This window comes from Rana temporaria, chromosome 1 (assembly GCF_905171775.1).
Source record: "Rana temporaria chromosome 1, aRanTem1.1, whole genome shotgun sequence".
NCBI lineage: Eukaryota > Metazoa > Chordata > Amphibia > Anura > Ranidae > Rana > Rana temporaria.
Window position 1 is genome coordinate 568928394 of NC_053489.1, and position 19484 is coordinate 568947877.

The 19484-nt window shown below is 43.5% G+C and overlaps 1 protein-coding gene across 1 annotated transcript in view; it reads left to right on the plus strand.

The window, feature by feature from the left end:
* The first annotated feature begins 870 nt into the window (after positions 1-870).
* LOC120940047 (microtubule-associated tumor suppressor 1 homolog) overlaps positions 871-19484 on the plus strand; it is a 129234-nt gene continuing 110620 nt past the window's right edge. Inside the window, exon 1 of the mRNA XM_040352623.1 lies at positions 871-1418. The gene's annotated coding sequence lies outside the window, so the exon portion shown is untranslated. The remainder of the gene's footprint in view (positions 1419-19484) is intronic.

Genomic DNA, 19484 nt, shown 5'->3' on the forward strand with positions numbered 1-19484 from the left:
GTGAACATGAAAGCGCAGACATTTGCGAAAAATGTGTGAATGCATATGCTCAAAATATTGCTACACTTATGCCACGTACACACATCACTTTATGTGATGAAAAAAAATCGAAATTTTTAAAAACTTCAATTTAAATGACCGTGTGTGGGGCGAAAACGTCGTTTTATGTCTTGTGAAAAACGACAAAATAAATTGAAGGCATGCTTCAATTTTATGTGTCGTTTTTCAAAACGTCGTTTTTTGTTTCACAGAAATTGACCGTGTGTAGCAAAAAACGACGTTTAAAATGACGTTTTTAAACCCGCGCATGCCCAGAAGCTAGTTATGAAGTGAGCTTCAATGGAAAAAAGTGGTGAATGTAACCGCGCTTTGCTAGAGCATTGTGAAAAAACGATGGTGTGTAGGCAAGTCGTTTTTGAAAATTGAAGTTTCAAAAACGTCGTTTTTTACTTCACAGAAAATGTCGTTTTTTTCCATCACATAAAGTGATGGTGTGTATGCGGCATTAGAGTTGCCTCTCTTCTCTTTTTATACTCGGTTGTGATGCTACTTGTATATCAAGACATCTCTTGTATATCAAGTTAAAATTCTAAAAATATGTTGCTGGTCTTTCCAAGTTGCTCTCAATCCAAGGTTTTACTGTATGTTGTATGTGGGTCCACTATTGGGTTGTAGGTTCATCATGTGCGTGGGTCATTCCACTGCTGATATCTGGCAGAGCATACAGTGTGCTCTGCCTTCCCTCTTTAATAATGCAGACATTTCCTATGCCAAGCATTAGCTGGAGTTGTGTGAGGTAAAAAACGCTTACTCTGCATCCTCTTTACAAGACTGTACAAGGCAGATTATAATTAGACACAGTTGACTAGGAAGCTGGAGTGCTGGTGGCCTCATCTGAAAAACTCTCTAGGATGGGATAAGATGAGATTTTCCTAACTTTTATTCTTTCTCCTGTTTTTCCCTCCACCTCTTTCATTAATGCGTTCTTTCAAAGTGATCGGTGTCATTGCTAAGCAACTGGGAATGCTGATATGCCTGGCCTCCCGTCCCTCCCCCTTTGTCCGACAAGGATAGACTCTGCGTTTGCCCACTTTGTCAGGCAGCTCTCTCCCTGCCACACATCCCACTGTGGACCTTGATCTTGGAATGTGTTTTCCTATGAAAGAGCAAAGCGTGTGCTCAGTGATCTGGCAGAGGGCATGACTAATCCTGGCAGGCTTTCTAAAGGAAATTCTTTTACAATCCAGGAGCAAGTCAGTGAGCTTCTCCTGCGCACACCACTCACAAAGTGCCTTGTGAATTCCTTCCCATAAGCTGGAAATACTGCAGCTTCCCTCTGCTGGAGCATCTGTGACTGCGGAAGACGGGTGCTCTGTTACCGTCTAAACGCTTCTTTGTCTGCGCACACTGCGAGGAAGGTGAGTGCTGTGTACCCTTACTGGTGTCATGCATGCAGCTCGACTCGCTAAAGGGAAATGAAGCCTGTAGGGTCTTGGAAGTGGGTTGTATTTACTAAAAAAACAAGGACACTGTGGTGGGGTCCTGCTGGCTCTGCAGCAGAGGGACTGTCTACAGGGAGGATACAACACACTGAACACGGTAAAAAGAATTGCTGTATAGCAGGTTTTTTATTGATGCCAAAAGCTTTGGTTTTTGCCGTTATCAGTAGTAAACTCAAGTCATTGGTGTGGTTGACCAGTACTGGTTACCATAAAGGACTGCTATCTGCATTATGGAATATCTGCACTGTCCTGGTTTTATCTGCAGAACAAAGTTCTTCCTGAAAGGTTATATAATGTAATATAAACACATGTAAGCCTGGTGGATTCTGTATGATCTTTGTATACACTGTACTGGCCATGGCAGGTTTTTATAGACTCCGATGCTGCAAAGAATGCTGTTGGCTCTGCTTTCTTCAGTGTTGTGAAAAGTGATGCGTGTCCCATAGAGGACGTCCAGGCGAGAAGGTGAGTGTTGGGTGGTAGGATGAGGTTAAATTGGCTTGCAGATATTTGTGTGCGGAGATGGGTGTGCTAGTGACGCTGTGTGTCACTTCTATTCTAATCCTCATCAGCGCTTGGCACTGACAGTACATACTGGAATGTTGTGTTCATGCAGAAGAAAACACGGCTCATGTTCTGGTGTATTGTCTCACCTCTCTGGATGCTCCCCCTCCTTTCCAGGCAGCCTGTGGTCTACCAGTCATTACTAAAACTGGTGCAGCTGTGCACAGTAACCAATCGGCTTCTAACTTCAGCTTTGATAATAAAACCTAGAAGCTGATTGGTTACTGTGAACTTGTGTGCACTAGTTTTAGTAAATCTCCCATATAGCGATCCCTTCTCCTCCAATTAGTGCAAACTAGAGGGGGTAATACCTACAGATGGGCTAAACCCTGGCCTGTAGGAAACTTGTACAGGGAGACATATGGGGACTGCCATTACTGTCACTCATTTTAAAAATGCTTGGCTTTTAGTTTCTTCAGAGTTATTGACTTTTGAAAGTTGGAGAGATTCCACCCGCGATTTACTTTTTATTTGTTTTAGCCCTGGTTCACACTGGGCTGCGGGAGTGAAGCCGTGCGAGTTCAGCTGAACTCGCAGGATTTCACTCCCGCTGGCAGTCCCGATTTCGGCCGCGATTTAGGAGACATCTGTGCAGGTTTCTGCACAGATGTCAATGTAAATCGCGGGCCAAAATCGCAAAAAGTAGTACAGGAACTACTTTTTGAAATCGGTGCGGCGTCGCACCGATTAGGACGGTGTCATTGCCTACAATTGCCGTCAAATGCCGCCGATTTGAGATGCGATTTCACATGTGAAATCTAGGGTTGTTACCGATCAAAATTTTTCTGTTCGATTAGTCGTTTTTTTTAAAATTTTTATTAATCGACTAATTTTGATTAATTATAACACACATACAGTTCCAACTACTTTTTAGCTGATCTCCTTGCAGGTTGACTCCCAGTGCAGCTACCAACCACTGGAAAAATGGATATCGGGATACAAAAAACACACAAAGGCAGCTCTCGATGGGAATAGCATTAAAACTTTTATAGTCTTCAAGTAGGTAACCAAATATTGCACTGGAGATAAAATCGATGTAGCTACATAAACTGTAAAAATGGTGCGAGTAATACCAAATGGTAACAAAAGCAGTCATAAAAACATGTAGCTAAGTATGATACTGGTATACAAATGTGTACAACAATACCACTGCTGAATCCAGATGAGGCATTTGTAGATGTCCCATGAAGGGAACTATCACAACTCCCAGTGGATGGTTGTAGAATCCCAGGTTGATAAAGGGAAGTGATAGAGGGAAGTGTAACAACCCTTGCGTGTGGCCGATAGTAAGGTCCTGCCAGCATGCAGATATGAATGCACAGCAAAGGAGCCCTTCAGATGGACACTGCAAGCACCGCCGGTGTACGTGACGATACTGGATCTCCGAAACTCCCTGAAGGCCCAGAAGCCAGCGGAGAGGTGAGTACCAATCAAAAGAATTGTAATCGATCAAAAAAATTAAAGATTAATCGATTAATTAAAAGTTAATTTGCACAGCCCTCAAATCAAAGCAAATCGTACCCAGTGTGAACCTGGGCTGAAAGTCAGCAGCTACAAACACTGTAGCTGCTGACTTTTTATAAGGACACTTACCTGTCCTCCTCGCCCGTGATGTCGGCCCCGTCCCAGGCCGATCCCTTGATCCTGGCAGCTCTCGGTACCACCATCCTCAGTAAGGGAAACAGGCAGTGAAGCCGTGTGGCTTCACTGCCTGTTAACAACTGCGCATGCTGCGCGCCACTTTGTGAATGGGCCGGCTGCTCTCTGGGATACACCCAGTTCCCAGAAGGCAGCGCGCCCCATTCACCAGAAGACAGCACAAGTAGGACGGAGGAAGACCTGCCGCAGACGATGAGGCAGATTACGGACTTCGGCATAGCAACCGCCATTTCTGGTAAGTAAAAAAAAAAAAAAGTATTTTTTTCTATTGGGATTTTTGGTGAAAAAAAACATTTTGAGGGTGGAACTCCACTTTAAAGGGTTTGTAAAGGAATTTATCTTAATAGCTTCCTTTACCTTAATGCAGTGCTGTTTTCATGTCCTCATTGTTCGTTTTTGCTCTCAAGTTGCTGTAATTCTTCTCTGATCTCCACACTACCTGGTTGTCTGTTTCCTGATAACCACAGTGCTGGGAGCTTTCTCTCTGTGGTCACTAATCAAGGAGGTGTGATTACTGTGTGTCTAAAACCCCTCAGCACCAATCAGTTTTGTTTTCCAAACCATCACTGCCCTGTATTGGCTCTGTGGCTCTGTATAGCGAAGAGGCAGGAAACAACATGCAAAAACTAAACTAGAGGTACATTATATGATTGATTTTTATCTATTTTTAATCATTTTTAAAAGGAATCAGTTAACTATTATGTCTCTATACCCTGTAAACAGTCATTTCAGCAAAAACATATTTTTTTTATTTACAACTCCTTTAAGTCTGTCATCTCAGAACATCTAATGTGGGTATTTTGGGTGAAGGACTTGGAAAGCGTTGATATTTATTGGGTCTGCATGATGGCCTGGCAAGTGGCATTTAAAAGATGGTGGAATCCTGCATGTCTCCATAGTACTGCAGAATTTAAAGTTTTAACTACACTGAGCACCACAAACCAAAAACTTTTTTTTTTTTTTTTTTTTTATATCCAAAGCGAACTCTCTCATCCATAGCTTTCTCTATACTTTTATTTTGCTGAGCAATCACTTTGAAAAACAGCCCCCTAGCATTTATGGCCCTAGCCATTTTGAGTAGGGGCTAGTTCACACCAGACGCAGTTCCGTGTGCTTCTGGTGTGATCTGGCCCTAAGGGCAAATTATTTAGTTGGCATTTACTGGAATCCACCTGCCCTTAGCTTGGGCGTGCAGGCAGGAGGTTGTCCTTTTTCAGATATAAAAAAAAAAAAAGCCCTCTGTCCTCTATGGGCTGACTGTTTCCATCTGACTGTCATCCGATCGAATCTGCCAAACTCAACGGATCCCCATCTGTCTGTCTTTTAGCAGACAGGATTGAATGTCGGCGGGTGTCGACGGACATGGAGCAATAGATGGTCTAATCTGGTCCACATGAAAAACTGACGGTCTGTCCATGTCAAAGGGACCTATGACAGTTTGTTTAGGCCTAGAAACCAGGCAGGAACTACAGAAATGTAAATACACAACAGGTTTTAAATGTATGTTTTTTGACTTTTTAATCTTTTATGCTGTAAGCATTATTACTGTTGATTGGGAGAGTGATTTCCGCTTTAATATTCCCTTTTCTCAGCTGCAGATACTTTCCCTTTTTGTCTCCTTTTCTTTCATCAGCCCCTGGGAACTGAAAGACTTGCTGTATAAGCTTGTAGCCCCTCCAGTCAGAGCTTACACAGAGCTTAGCTTGATCATCATAAACAATTGCCTTTCTTTTGGAAGGTAAAGTGCTGATTATCTCCTTCAGCCTTTTTTCAGCCACTTCCTGTCTACAGGCACTGGTATCAGCATTGGCTGTACATCACTGCTCTGAACATCCTAATGGCAAAAATGTTGAATTGTGTCTGTGCTGTCAGCATGGCCACGTGTAGGGCTTGTTTACAACACATGTAATTGTGTGCAATACAGTGCTAATGAGCCCAATTTCCAGTGTTATGGGGTGTTCATGTGTGTTTTAAAGTATAGAATACTGCATTTTTTCACTGGAACATAAGCAAATGTATTTTCATTCAACTCGGCAAAACAAAATGCCAAAACATAAAAAATGCATCACAAATGCATAGAAATGGGCACGCTGAACTGAACACGGGATGTAAACAAGCCCTTACGTTCTGATATGGCGACAACTCCACTATTAAAAGACAATTGTTACAATAGAAGAGGATGTGATTGAATAGCGGTCTTTATGGCAGAATCACCAGGTATTAAAAGATGTATCTTAAAGCGTTGGTAAACTTGGGCCCCAGTCATAATGTGCTAGTGTGCATCATGTACTTTAACTGACTATGGATCTTCATTGGGGGGACATTGTTTCATTTTTTAATAAAGGACTTGTCAAAAACCTGTGTTCTATGGAGTAGTAGGGGTACAATGTACTCCATACCCATTCAGATGGTAGGGCCCCCGTTGGGCCCAGATTCGGATAAACCACCATTCCTGCAGACCCCCACAAACACCGCCCAGGGTTGTGGGGAAGAAGCCAGCATTCCCCCCCCCCCCCCTTCCTGGGCTGCCAGGCTGCATGCCTTGATAAGGGTCTGGTATGGTTATTTTTTGGGGGGAGGAGGGGCAGCCCAACGCTTTTTTTTTTTTTTTTTATTTTGTTATTTATTCACAAATTTGTATTGCCGGCAATCCTTTTTTTTAAGTTTTAGGCCCCGTACTCATGACCAAACATGGCTGCTGAAACTGGTCCGCGGACCAGTTTCAGCAGACATGTTTGGCCGTGTGTAGGCCCGAGCGGACCATTTTCGGGCGGATCGGACAGGTTTCCAGCGGACAACTGTTTCCTGGACTTGCTTTAAAACAGTCCGCTGGAAACCTGTCCCCCCGACATGTACGGTCGTCTGTACAGACCTACCGTACATGTCCGGCCGCCCGCCATCCCTCGCATGCGTCGAATGACTTCGACGCATGCGTGGAAGCATTTTAAAGGCAGGCCGCCCACGTCGCCGCGTCATTGTCGCGGCGACACCGCGGACACGCCCCGCGTATTGTTTACGCGCGGACTTCTGTTCGATGGTGTGTACAGCCATCGAACAGAAGTCCCCGGGCAGACATGTCCGATGAAAACGGTCCGCGGACTGGTTTCATCGGACATGTCTGCTCGTGAGTACAAGGCCTTAGTTGTCAAAGGGCTTGCTTATCTGAGGACATGGCGGCCTGCTTCCCGGCCCATTCCTTAGCAGCCAGCTATTCACTGGTTAAGGATGCCGGTGGCCCTGCTCCTTAACGCTACACCTACTAAATGTAGATTACACACTAGGCTTAAAGGATATGTAAAAGTTTGTTTTAAATAAATATAGCACTACCCCCAAAGGAGCTGCTGGTTTGTTTTGGGCGTCGGGTTACCTCTGACGCCCGATGAGAGCTAAGAATAATTGCAATGTCCACACTTTAGATGATTTTTTTTTTTTTTTTTTTTTTTCTGTGCTTTATTACCCAACAGGGTAAAATAGTAGCAGCTGAAGAGGTAGAAGAAATAGTAGGTAGTAGATTCAGGCGTATAACTCTGTGTGGAAACAATCCTGCTTCCAGGAATAAACTTTTCGCCGCCACACACCTGGTATTGCACACCTGGATAGGCCTCTCTCACCAGCCTAGCAGCAGAGTGTCACACAGAACTTTAGCAAAGTCTCTGACCTCCCCAAAGATGGCGATATTCTCGGCCCAGAATCCTTAACACAGGATTAAGCCCCCCAATCTCTCTTGAATACATTTTAGTCATTTCAGGACTGACAGGCGACCATCATCCAGCCTCTCAGTAATGGTGCGTCCTTCGATGAAGTCGAAGGCCTCTCCTGAGATACCAGCCTCGTGCTCGGTACTCCCCCAGACAGGTTCTTCATCGGGCGGCTTCCTCCCTCAGGACGGACAGTGCAGGACCACTCCAGCTGCAGACCCAGTCTAAATACTGGGCCTACACAGTGGATTACTGCCCCGGACCAACGTGGTCCCGGAGCCAGGAACACTTTAACACGCACCCCAGGCCGTGAGGGCCACACACATGGGGGGTGGGACACGACACACCAGCGATCACCTCAAACCAATGACATCTGTCCCTTAAGTTCTCTCCCCCAGCATGCACAGCGACCAACCCCCACTGATTGGTTGCTGAGGGGAAACACTCAATGCACCCTGACTTGACTGCTGCCACCCTTGGCCTGGGGTGGTACAGGCACCCCGGGCAGCAGTAGTGGTCACCTGCAGCACAGCCACGGCTGGAACAGAGGCCCAGAATTTGTAAACAAATCAGTCAGAGATGACTAATACTCCGACTTCCCTCTAAATTTAAAGCAGGGCCAGCAGAGAAAACGGCTGCCTGCTACACAAAAAAAAGCAAAAGTTATACTTGCCACCTCTGTGATGTTGGTTTCAGAGTGTCCCCTGATTCTCCTTTTCTGGGGTCCCTCAGCAGCGCTCCTGGCGCCTTCATTTCTCGAGTGCCCCGTTGGAGAGCCGCTCTCCTAAGGGGCACTCGTGTGGGGTGCACTCTTTTTTTGTTGCTGCTTCCATTGACACAGATGGCAGGACTCACCCCCGGCGTCATTGTATTTGATTGAAAGTAGCGGGAGCCAATGACTGCACTGCATTCAATATATACAATCGGGATCTGAGACACTGGCTGGGGCTGGTGTGCTCGTCCCCGTCACTGGAAAGATCAGGTTCAGGTAAGTAAAAGGGGGGCTCTGGGGGGCTGCTGCACCACAGGAGGTTTTTCACCATAAAGGAACACTAAAGGTTTGTTTTTTATTAGATCAATTGCTGTAAGCTAGAGCATTTAAATATCACTTACCTCGTTTTTCCTTTTTGACCTCCAAAATACAGTAATCCAGGTTTGAAAATGCCAATTCCTGTCTCTCCTCTTCTTGATTTCCACCAGCATCTGAGCCGTTTTGCATGGTGGAAAGCAGAATGTGCGCCCCCCCCTCTTCCCGACAACCCTGGCCGTTGGTTGTCGGGGTCTGCGGGGGCTTATTGGAATCCGGGAGCCCCCTTCAATAAAGGGGCCCCCAGATTCTGGCCCCACACTCTAGGTGAATGAGTACCCCCTACCCATTCACCTTGAGGAAAAGTGTAAAAAAAAGCACACTGCGGGGGTCTTCTTCCAACTTCGGTGTAAAGAAAAAAAAAACTCGGCGGGTTTACTACCGCTTTAAGCCAAACATTGGTTTAGTGGATGTTGAAATTAAGTTTAACCACTTAAGGACCGCCTCCTGCACATATACGTCGGCAGAATGGCACGGCTGGGCACAAGCACGTACCTGTACGTCCTCTTTAAGTGCGCGGGTGCGACCCGGTCCGAAGCTCCGTGGCCGCGGGATCCGCGGACCCAATCGCCACTGGAGTTCCGTGATCGGTCCCCGGAGCTGAAGAACGAGGAGAGCTGTGTGTAAACACAGCTTCCCCGTTCTTCACTGTGGCGCTTTCATTGATCGTCTGTTCCCTGATATAGGGAAACACGATCAATGATGTCACACGTCCAGCCCCACCCCCCTACAGTTAGAAACACATATGAGGTCACACTTAACCCCTTCAGCGCCCCCTAGTGGTTAACTCCCAAACTGCAATTGTCATTTTCACAGTAAACCATGCATTTTTATAGCATTTTTTGCTGTGAAAATGACAATTGTCCCAAAAATGTGTCAAAATTGTCTGATGTGTCCGCCATAATGTCGCGGTCACAAAGAAGATCGTTGCCATTAGTAGTAAAAAAAAAAAAATTATTCATAAAAATGCAATAAAACTATCCCCCTATTTTGTAAACACTATAAATTTTGCGCAAACCAATCGATAAACGCTTATTGCGATTTACCAAAAATAGGTAGAATACATATCTGCCTAAACTGAGAAAAAAAAAACGTTTTATATATTTTTGGGGGATATTTATTATAGCAAAAATTGTCGCTCTATTTTTGTTTATAGCGCAAAAAATAAAAATCGCAGAGGTGATCAAATACCTCCAAAAGAAAGCTCTATTTGTGGGGGAAAAAAAGAACGCCAATTTTGTCAGGGCAATTGTCAGTTAAAGCGACGCAGCGCCGAATCGCAAAAACTGTCCGGGTCCTTTTTACCTGAATTTTGGTCCGGGTCTTAAGTGGTTAAAGCTTAACTTTTGTTGAGGGGGAAAAAAAAATTCCCCTCTGGATGATGTACATTGCAAGAATAAGGGCTCTTTCACACGTCCGTTCCGTTCGTCCGTTTTTTGGACGTCCGTTAACGGACCGCAATGCTTCCCTATGGGCTAGCGTCCGTTAGCGGATGAGCATCCGCTAACGTCCGTTAGCATCCGTCTGCGTTCAGTTCCGTTTTTTTGGACGGAAGAAAACCCTATTTTTCTTCTGTCTAAAAAACGGAACGGACGAAAAACGGACGTTAACGGATAATCCGTTTATCATCCATTCCGCTAACATCCGTTTTTCTATGTAAAAAGCCCCAAAAAAAAAAAAAAAAAACGGATGGAAAAACTACGAAAAACTGATCAACTGATGAAAAAAAAACTGATCTGAAAAACTGAACGGACGTGTGAAAGAGCCCTTAGGGCTCTTTCACACGTCCGCTCAGTTTTTTAGATAATTTTTTTTTTCATCAGTTGATCCGTTTTCCGATCCGTTTTCCGATCCGTTTTCCGATCCGTTTTTTCTTTTTTTTTTTTTTTTTTTTTCAGGCTTTTTACATATTTTGATGAAAAACGGATGTTAGCGGATCGGATGGTAAACGGATCGTCTGCTAACGTCCGTTTTTCGTCCGTTCTGTTTTTTTGACGGAAGAAAAGTAGGGTTTTCTTCCGTTCAAAAAAACGGAGCTTAACGGAGACTGATGTTAACGGACGTTGCCGGATGCTCATCCCTTAACGGACGCTAACCCATAGGAAAGCATTGCGGTCCGTTAACGGACGTCCAAAAAACGGACGAACGGAACGGATGTGTGAAAGAGCCCTTATAACAAACTTTTCTGCAGATTCCTACCTTTTTGTTTTAGAAGAAATCACAGTTTGTTCCTCTGTACCTCCTGTGGGAGTGGTCTCATAATCAAGTCAGCTGTGGCACCTGCTGGGCACTAATGATATCTGCTGGTCCTGCATCCTTTTTGACTTGCTGATATTGAAAGTATCTCACCAAAAATTGATAAAGAAAAAAAAAAAACGGATAAGCCAATCGCACAAGCAGGAAATGATGCTTCAGGGGGTAGTCAGTATTTTTTTATTTTTTCCCCTACTGTTTTTAACCTCTTCCCTACCGAGTCATAGTAAAATGACGTCGGCAGGGACCTTTCGTCCTTCAGACTAGACGTCCTTGCTTTCCCGGGCGCTAGGAGGCGTGCGCCACCGGCCGTGTGCGCACGCCCCCGCCGCATTGCTCAGGACCCGGTGCGCGTGCCCGGCGGCCGTGATGTTCGTCGGGCACCCGCGATTGCCCACAATCACAGCGGGACCATGGATATGTGTGTGTAAACACAGATCCATGTCCTGTCAGCGGTGAGGAGACTGATGTGTGTTCCCAGTACAGAGGAACACACATCGATCTCCTCCCCTTGAGAGTCCCCCTCCCCTACAGTTGGAACACACTTTAGGGAACATATTTAACCCCTTCAGCGCCCCCTAGTGTTAACCCCTTCCCTGCCAGTCACACTTACGCAGTAATCAGTGCAGTTTTATAGCACTAATGGCTGTGTAAATGTGAATGGTCCCAAAAATGTGTCAAAAGTGTCCGATATGTGCGCCGCAAAGTCGCGGTCACAATAAAAATCGCAGATCGCCACCATTACTAGTAAAAAAAAAAAAAATGCCATAATTCTATTCCCTATTTTGTAGATGCTAGAACTTTTGTGCAAACCGATCAAATACGCTTATTGCAATTTTTTTTTTTTTTTTTTTTTTTTTTTTTTACCAAAAATATGTAGAAGAATACGTATCGGTCTAAACTGAGGAAAAATTATTTTTTTTAAAAAAATGTATGATATTAAATCAAAAAGTAAAAGATAGTGTTTTTTTTCAAAATTGTCGCTCTTCTTTTGTTTATAGCGCAAAAAATAAAAAAAGCAGAGGTGATCAAATACCAAAAGAAAGCTCTATTTGTGGGGAAAAAAGGGCGTAAATTTTGTTTGGGAGCCACGTCGCATGACCGGGCAATTGTCATTCAAAGTGCGACAGCTCTGAAAACTAAAAATTGGCAGGGGGTGAAAATGCCCTGTATTGAAGTGGTTAAGAATGAAAGTTCCACAAAGCGGTCGTCTAACCACTTGAAGCCCAGGCCAATTCTGACACTTCGCTCCTACATGCAAAAATCATATTTGTTTTGGCTTGAAAATTACATAGAACCCCCCAACATTATGCTTGTTTTTTAGCAGATACCCTAGAGTATACAATGGCGGTCATTGCAACTTTTTATTCGCACGGTATTTGCGCAGTAATGTTTTTATTTTTTGGGGGAATAAAGTTTGTGCTTTAAAAAAAAAAAAATTGTAAAGTTAGCCTAATTTTTTTGCATAATGTGAAAGATGAAGTTGCGCTGAGTAAATAGACATCCAACATGTCGCGCTTCAAAATTGCACACACTCGTGGAATTTCTCCAAACTTCGGTACTTAAAAATCCCCATAGATGACTCATTAAAATGTTTTACTGGTTGCATGTTTTGACTTGGAGGTCTAGGGCTAGAATTATTGCTCTCGCTCTAACGTTCAAGGTGACACCTCACGTTTGGTTTGAACACTTTTTCATATGTGGGCAGGACTTGCGTATGTGTTTGCTTTTGGGGGCACAATGACAGGGGCACTTTAAAAAAAAGAAAAAAAAAAAAAGGAATGTAATAGTAATATGACATGACAGGACCTCTTTACAGTGAGATATGGGGTCAATAAGATGGTTTCAGGCCCTAGTAACAAACGAAATGGTTTATTGGCCAACATTAAAAAACACACATCAACACACATTGGGGTTTATTTACTAAAGGAAAATCCACTTTGCACTACAAGTGCAGTTGCTGAAGATCTGAGTGGGACATTCAAGGAAAATAAATATTATTTTTGTTTGTACATGATTGGATGATAAAATCAGCAGAGCTTCCCCTGATTTCAGATCTTCCCCTCAGATCTAAAGCGACTGCACTTCCAAGTGCACTTGTAGTGCAAAGTGGATTTGCCTTTAGTAAATCAACCCCATTGAAAACATGTTTTAAAACACATGGCAACAGAAGTGCAAATGTGTGAATCTAGCTAAAGTTCTACCATGCCATTCTCACAGAATTGACATAACCAGTAATAATGCAGTGTAACTGTTTGTTAAAACAAGAGGAGATCCCTGCTCACTAGTTATCTGCCCATAGCAAACAGTGGAGACTGGAGGAGTTGTGTGCCGTGATGTATAACTGACTATGCAGACAGGCTGTTTATTTTGCAGTATTTATCTTTTTTGACATTGGAACCTTCACCAGGACTTGACACAGCTGGCCGAGTAATATACATTTTTCTCGTACTAATTGTATTGCCCAGTGACCAGTAGTTCTGATGTTATTTGTGAAATATTCTGCCTCAGTTAAGGTGGTGTTTTGCTGTAAAGTAGAATTTGAGTCGGGCAATAGCTGAAAAGTGTCTTTTTTTTTTTTTTTTTTGCTTTTGATGCAGTTGGGTAGATGTTGATCTATTGCCCTATATCGGCCTTTTTTTTAATTTCGGAGAGCCCTTGAAATTTTTTTCTGGTCTCATGGAACCCTACTATATCGAGCGCGTACGTCAGTGGGAAGAATACACCTTTAAAATTGGGGATCAATGGGAAGAATCCCCCCTTAAAGATAGCTAAAAAGATCATTGGGGTCGGTAGTTGCTCATCTGAGAGGCAGAAGTTACCCAATGATCAAGGGATCCTTAACAATTCCTGGAGAAACCTTTTGAGAGAGGCTGTCCTAGATCTATAAAGATCTGGTTGTGGCATGTTTGGGATTGTTCCGCGTGGCTGTTGCACCAACTTTTGCTTATCTGTACCATATCACCCTCAAAATTGTGTGAAAAATTTCACCCTAATTTCACCCTAAAACCCCAAATGTGCACTGGGAAGCTGAAGCTGTGACCACTCCAGAGATGATTATAGCAAGGTATTTTCTCTTACAAAATGCATACAGCAACATTCTTCTGTATTTAAGCAGCTTAGATTGAAATATCTTTACTTTCAATTAAAGGGGTTGTAAACCCTTGTGTTATTTCATACTATGCATTAAGGTGAAATAACACCTTGCAGTCATCTGACCCCCAGAGCCCCGATTTTCCGTTCGCGCATCCTCACCGTCCCTCTCTCCACAGGTTCCGACTCTTAATTGGATAGATTGATGGCAGTGCAGCCATTGGCTTCCACAGCTGTCAATCAAATCCAATGATGCGGGCGCTGGGGGTGGGGCCGAGTCCGGCTTTTGTGTCTGTGGATGCAGATGCTGTACTCGGGATTGCGCCCGCAAGGTAACCCTTTCGGGAGAACACTTCTCCAAGGGGGTTATCTAATGTGAGGAGGAGCCGCAAGAGCCGCCCTGGGACCCCAGAAGTGGACGATCAGGGCCACTCAGTGCAAAACGAGCTGCACAGTGTATGATATGTTATGGTTTTAAAAAAACAAACGATATTTTACAACCACTTTGTGTGTGATATTTAAGAAAAACAAAATTCATGTTTGCCTTGATGCCTGCAGCATTGATCTTATGCCGTTTCTGTCCGCCACTGACTCCACGTCAAAAAACGGAGCAATCAAAAGCAGGTGATTAGTGGAGTGAGTGATCAGAGCAGTGACTGTTGGTCACTTCTCTGTGCTCTGCCCCTCTATCACTCACTGAAACCCCGGACTGTTTAGGGGGCAGGAGCGGCTAGCTCAGGCTCTCAGACCGAACCAGCTACCAGTCCAGGCATCTGGGTGGATCCTGACATTGGCAGAGCCTGAGTCAGCTTTGTCCACAGAGTGCTTTAGCTGAAGCTGTATCACAGTAGTACAGAACCAAGTGCACTCCTGTGATCCATAGAAGTATGGCCAAAAGAGCTTGGGCCATCCTACTTTGTTTATATTAAGTGGAAGCTTTAAGTGGGTTTGTGCCTTTTTTCAGATTAGTGTGCTTGAAATTGCGATATGCGATTTGCAAAACAAAAACGCATAGCATTTTTTGCCGTATTTTCAATGTGGTTTTGGTAAGTTTTTTCTGTATTTCTGCATCTGTAAAACTTGGACAGCTGTGACTCAAACGCATCAAAAACTCACCGTGAGTGCTTTTGTTTTTTAATGCATTTTCTATTGTGCTTTTTAACTGCGTCCCACCCCGCCTATTGTCAAATGATGGCTGGGCTTTACATTCGTCATCAGCTCCTCCCGGAACATACCCCATAAGCTGCGCTGTGGTGCCAACTAATCGGCCATGTTCACTGGACACAATCCATGACTAATCAGTGTACTGGCCAACTTCCAGTACCATGTGATCTGTGACCGATCATATTAAAATTGTATACAGTGGATGGCAGTGGTGGCAACCAGCTGAAAAGAAAAGCCTGAAAAAGAAAATGCAGCCATCTAAGGAAAGTTAAACTGCAATATACTGAATGTTTGCTTTTGGGTTTAAAGGATAAGTTTAACTTTTTTGAGGAAAAAATTTCAAATGCACATATTTTTGCAGGAAAAAAATGTGCATTTATCGTTTTTAGATTTGTTTTCCCTAAGGAGCCTGGAAAGCATTGTACTTGTGATCAGTGGATCGGGGTGCAATGCTAGACTCCATACGGGCTGACTGTTACAAGCTGCAGGGCTTGTGAATGAATTATAAGGACGCTCATCACCAACCTCAGTCTATTCACAACTACACGCTGTCAGCAGCAATGGTAGTTTGTACATTCACAGGAAACTGTGTGGGCAGAGCCACACATGGCCAAGTTATTTTCAAATGTTGACAGTGGGTGCGGAGAGAAGATCCCCTTCTCGCTGTCACAGGGAGGATGGGTAGAGTCTGTAGCCGCTGTAACATACGGGTTGAACATGTAACATGTTCCCCAAAAGGGAAACAACTTTAAGGTGTAATATTTAATGGCGTTTTTTTTTTCCGTCGCCTCTTTATCAGGTGGGAGCCTGTATTCTACTAGGCAACGGCTGTTCTTTTATACAACCGCATCGGAAATTCTTTTATTCTTTGCTCAGTTATCCATGAAATGTCAGTGTGTATTGAAGGATACATTCACTCTGTTGATTCCTATTATTTTTCACTGTGTACCTAGTCTCCATGCAGGGGCATGTTATCTGCATTTGAAACATCCATGCATTATAGATCTTTTTCTTTGCAGAAGTTGGATCAGTCATTGTTTAAGCTTATTTAAACATGACAATCCTTTTACCGCAAAAATGTCAATATATTAAGGCTTTGAGCATTCATGTCTATTTTAGTGGGCATATTCTGGCATGCTAGCTCACCTCTTTTTAATAAAGTGAGGAAAGTGCATCTCTTTAAATATATAAAGCTGATGGGTAAAAGAGGTTTTTGTTATATTATTTTCTTATGATAAATAAATAAAAAAACAATTTATATGGGTGGTAAGTGTAACATCTGTGTTAGACTTCTGCAGTATTATGGGCAAAGCAGCCTACATTTACTGTGAATGCAGCCTATCGTATGCAAACGCTGCCAGAGTGATGTGCCATGGTGGTGGTTGTTCGAAAGCCAAAACTCTGGTGCTTTCAATGCTTGCAGATAAATCATGTCCTTTCTTATTACTAGTGGCTCAACACTATGATTGCCTTGCTGCCCAATAGAAATGTGCAAGAGGCAAGATTGGGTGGGTAAACTTTAGCACTGTGGCCAAATACAGTCCCCCCCCCCCCCCAAGTGTCTTTCCCCCCTTCCCTCCCACTCTTAACTTCCCCAGCAGAATGCCCTCTGATGAAAATGCAATGATAAAACCAACGCTTAACTAGCCGGTGGCTTTCAATACTGATTGTCATGGACAACTCCAGTACCCACTGAAGGTTGGGATCAATCAGTGGATGGATTATGTTTACTATTTGGGCATCTGCAGTGTTATCTAATGATGTTATAGGCAGAACTCCGAATCTGATGTAATCTGAAACTGTACTGGTGTAGGCATGTTTGAGGTCAACAATTTGCGAAGTTAAAATTGAGGATGAGCCCAGGAGCTTGTGCCTTAAAGTGATTCTGAAGGACCCTTTAAAAAAAAATTGATCCCCTGCTGATTCTGTACGTTTTGCCCCCTGATAAAGAAATGATCAGGCTATCATTTTAATGGTAGGTATATTTTAACAGCGTGAGACAGAAAAACAAAAATATACGTAAAAAATGCATTTCAAAAGTTATAAATTGCTTTGAGTTTTAATTAGTGATCAAATTATTTGATCCCCTGTCAATCAGCAAGACTTCTGGCTCCCTGGTGTCTTCTATACTAGTAACGAGCTGAGATTATGAGCACTCATAGGGAGTTCTCCTAATCTCAGCATGTTACCTGTATAAAAGACACCTGTCCACAGAGGCAATCGATCAGATTCTGGTCTCTCCACCATAGCCAAGACCAAAGCTGTCCAAGAATATCGGGGACAAGATTGTAGACCTGTACAAGGCTGGAATGGGCTACAAGACCATCGCCAAGCAGCTTGGTGAGAGGGTGACAAAAGTTTGTGCAATTCGCAAATGGAAGAAACCCAAAATAATTGTTAATCTCCCTCGGTCTGGGGCTCTGTGCTAGATCTCACCTTGTGGGAGTTTAAATGATCATGAGAACAGTGGGGAATCGACCCAGAACTACACAGGAGAATTTGGTTAATTAGCTCAAAGCAGCTAGGACTATAGTCACCAAGAAAACAATAACCCACTATGCCGTGAAGGACTGAAATCCTTCAGCGCCCGCAAGGTGTGACTGGTCAGAGCACATGTACTGACCTGTCTGAAGTTTGCTGAACATCTGAATGATTCAGAGGAGAACTTGTGCTTGGATGAGACCAAAATCGAGCTCTTTGGCATCAACTCAACTTGTCGTGTTTGGAGGAGGACCCCTATGACCCCCAAGAACACCATCCCCACCGTCAAACATGGAGGTTGAAACATTATGCTTTGGGGGTGTTTTTCTGTTCACAATTTTATTTTTTTCAAGCAATGAGAAGTGCCTGAATTTAATCCAGTATCGGCCTTTTTAAGTCATGATTCAGCAGGGCTGGAGCGTGAGAGGAAGAAACCTTTAAAGGAACCAATAATGCACGAACAAGCATGTTAAAAAGAGAAATCGGATAACCGATGAGATCATAGCTGTGCTGCTTCTCCCTTCAGCGTACAGTCAGACTGAGGAAGGTCTTGGACACCTTATGGTAAGAGAAAGTGGGTTGAATGATGCTGGTCAACAGATCCTAAATGTATCTGCCTCCAAGATAAAAAAAATGGACAGTTGCATGTAGTATTTGTCTGTTTCAATCTGAGAGGTGAATCTCTTGCCATCTGATTAAGCGAATGCATGCATGCTATTACACCAGTTATTGTGGCCATCCTTTTAGGGTTTTTAGGCCTTTAATGTAAGCCGTTTATGCGGTCCACTTCTGCCTCCTCCTATGTCTTGGTTGGGGTCACTCTGGTCGTATGATCATTGAAGCCATGTGTTCTCATTAAGTGGGTGTAACTTTTGTTAAGCAGTATCTCCTCCTGAAGAAGCTGATCATGAAACGCGTTGCAGCTTCAACTTGTTAGACAAACCTCTGAACGTGGGATATAAATCAACACAGGTTATACTATTTACTTTGTGATGGATGTACTGTAAGCATCCATTTACCCAATAATTCTTTTGGTGTCATAAGATTTTAACTGATAGTGTAATAAAATGCACTCTCTGAACACCAGTTAAAGCCCCAGTCGCTAAATAAAAATATTTAGCTTACAGTCCTGTTTTCACCTTGGGTTAGCTTTGCTTCAAAAATGATACCCCATTTCGCTTAACCACTTGAGCCCCAGAAGGATTTACCCCCTTCCTGATGGCCATTTTTTGCGATATGGCACTGTGTCGCTTTAACTGACAGTTTTGTGGTTGTGCGACATTGTACCCAAATAAAACAAAGACTGACCATTTTGAAAAACATTTTTTACTTTTTGCTGTAATATCCCAAAATGTTTTTTAAGCCTCTATCTGTTTAGGCTGGTGTGTGTGTGTGTGTGTGTATGTGTATATGTGTATATGTGTATATGTGTATGTATGTATGTATATATGTATAGCTAAAAAATCGCAATAAGTGTATATTGGTTTGCACAAAAGTTATAGCGTCTACAAAATGGGGGGGGGGGGGTAGATTTATGGCATTACTATATTAATGGATCGGACACTTTTTTTTTTTTTTTATATTTTTGGGACCATTGGCATTTATACAGCAATCTGTGCTACAAAAAGGCGCTCATTACTGTGTAATTTTGACTGTCAGGGAGTGGTTAACACTAGTGGGCGATCAAGGGGGTTAAAGATAGGGATAGGATTGACTAGAAGAGGTGCCAGATCGTTGTTCCTACTTGAAAACACGATCTGTCTCTGCTCCCCTGTCAGAACTGGAATTTGTTTACACACAAATCCCCATTCTGGTTCTCGTGGCCGGTTGCATTTGTGCCTACTGGCAACAAGGGGCGGGTCCCCCACTGTGCAGCGTGCCTGCTACGGCTCTGTTCACCCAGCGGTGCCATTCTGCTGACGTACGTCGGCGTGAGCCGGACACTTTGAAGCGCCACTAAGTGCTCATGCACACTGCAGCTCA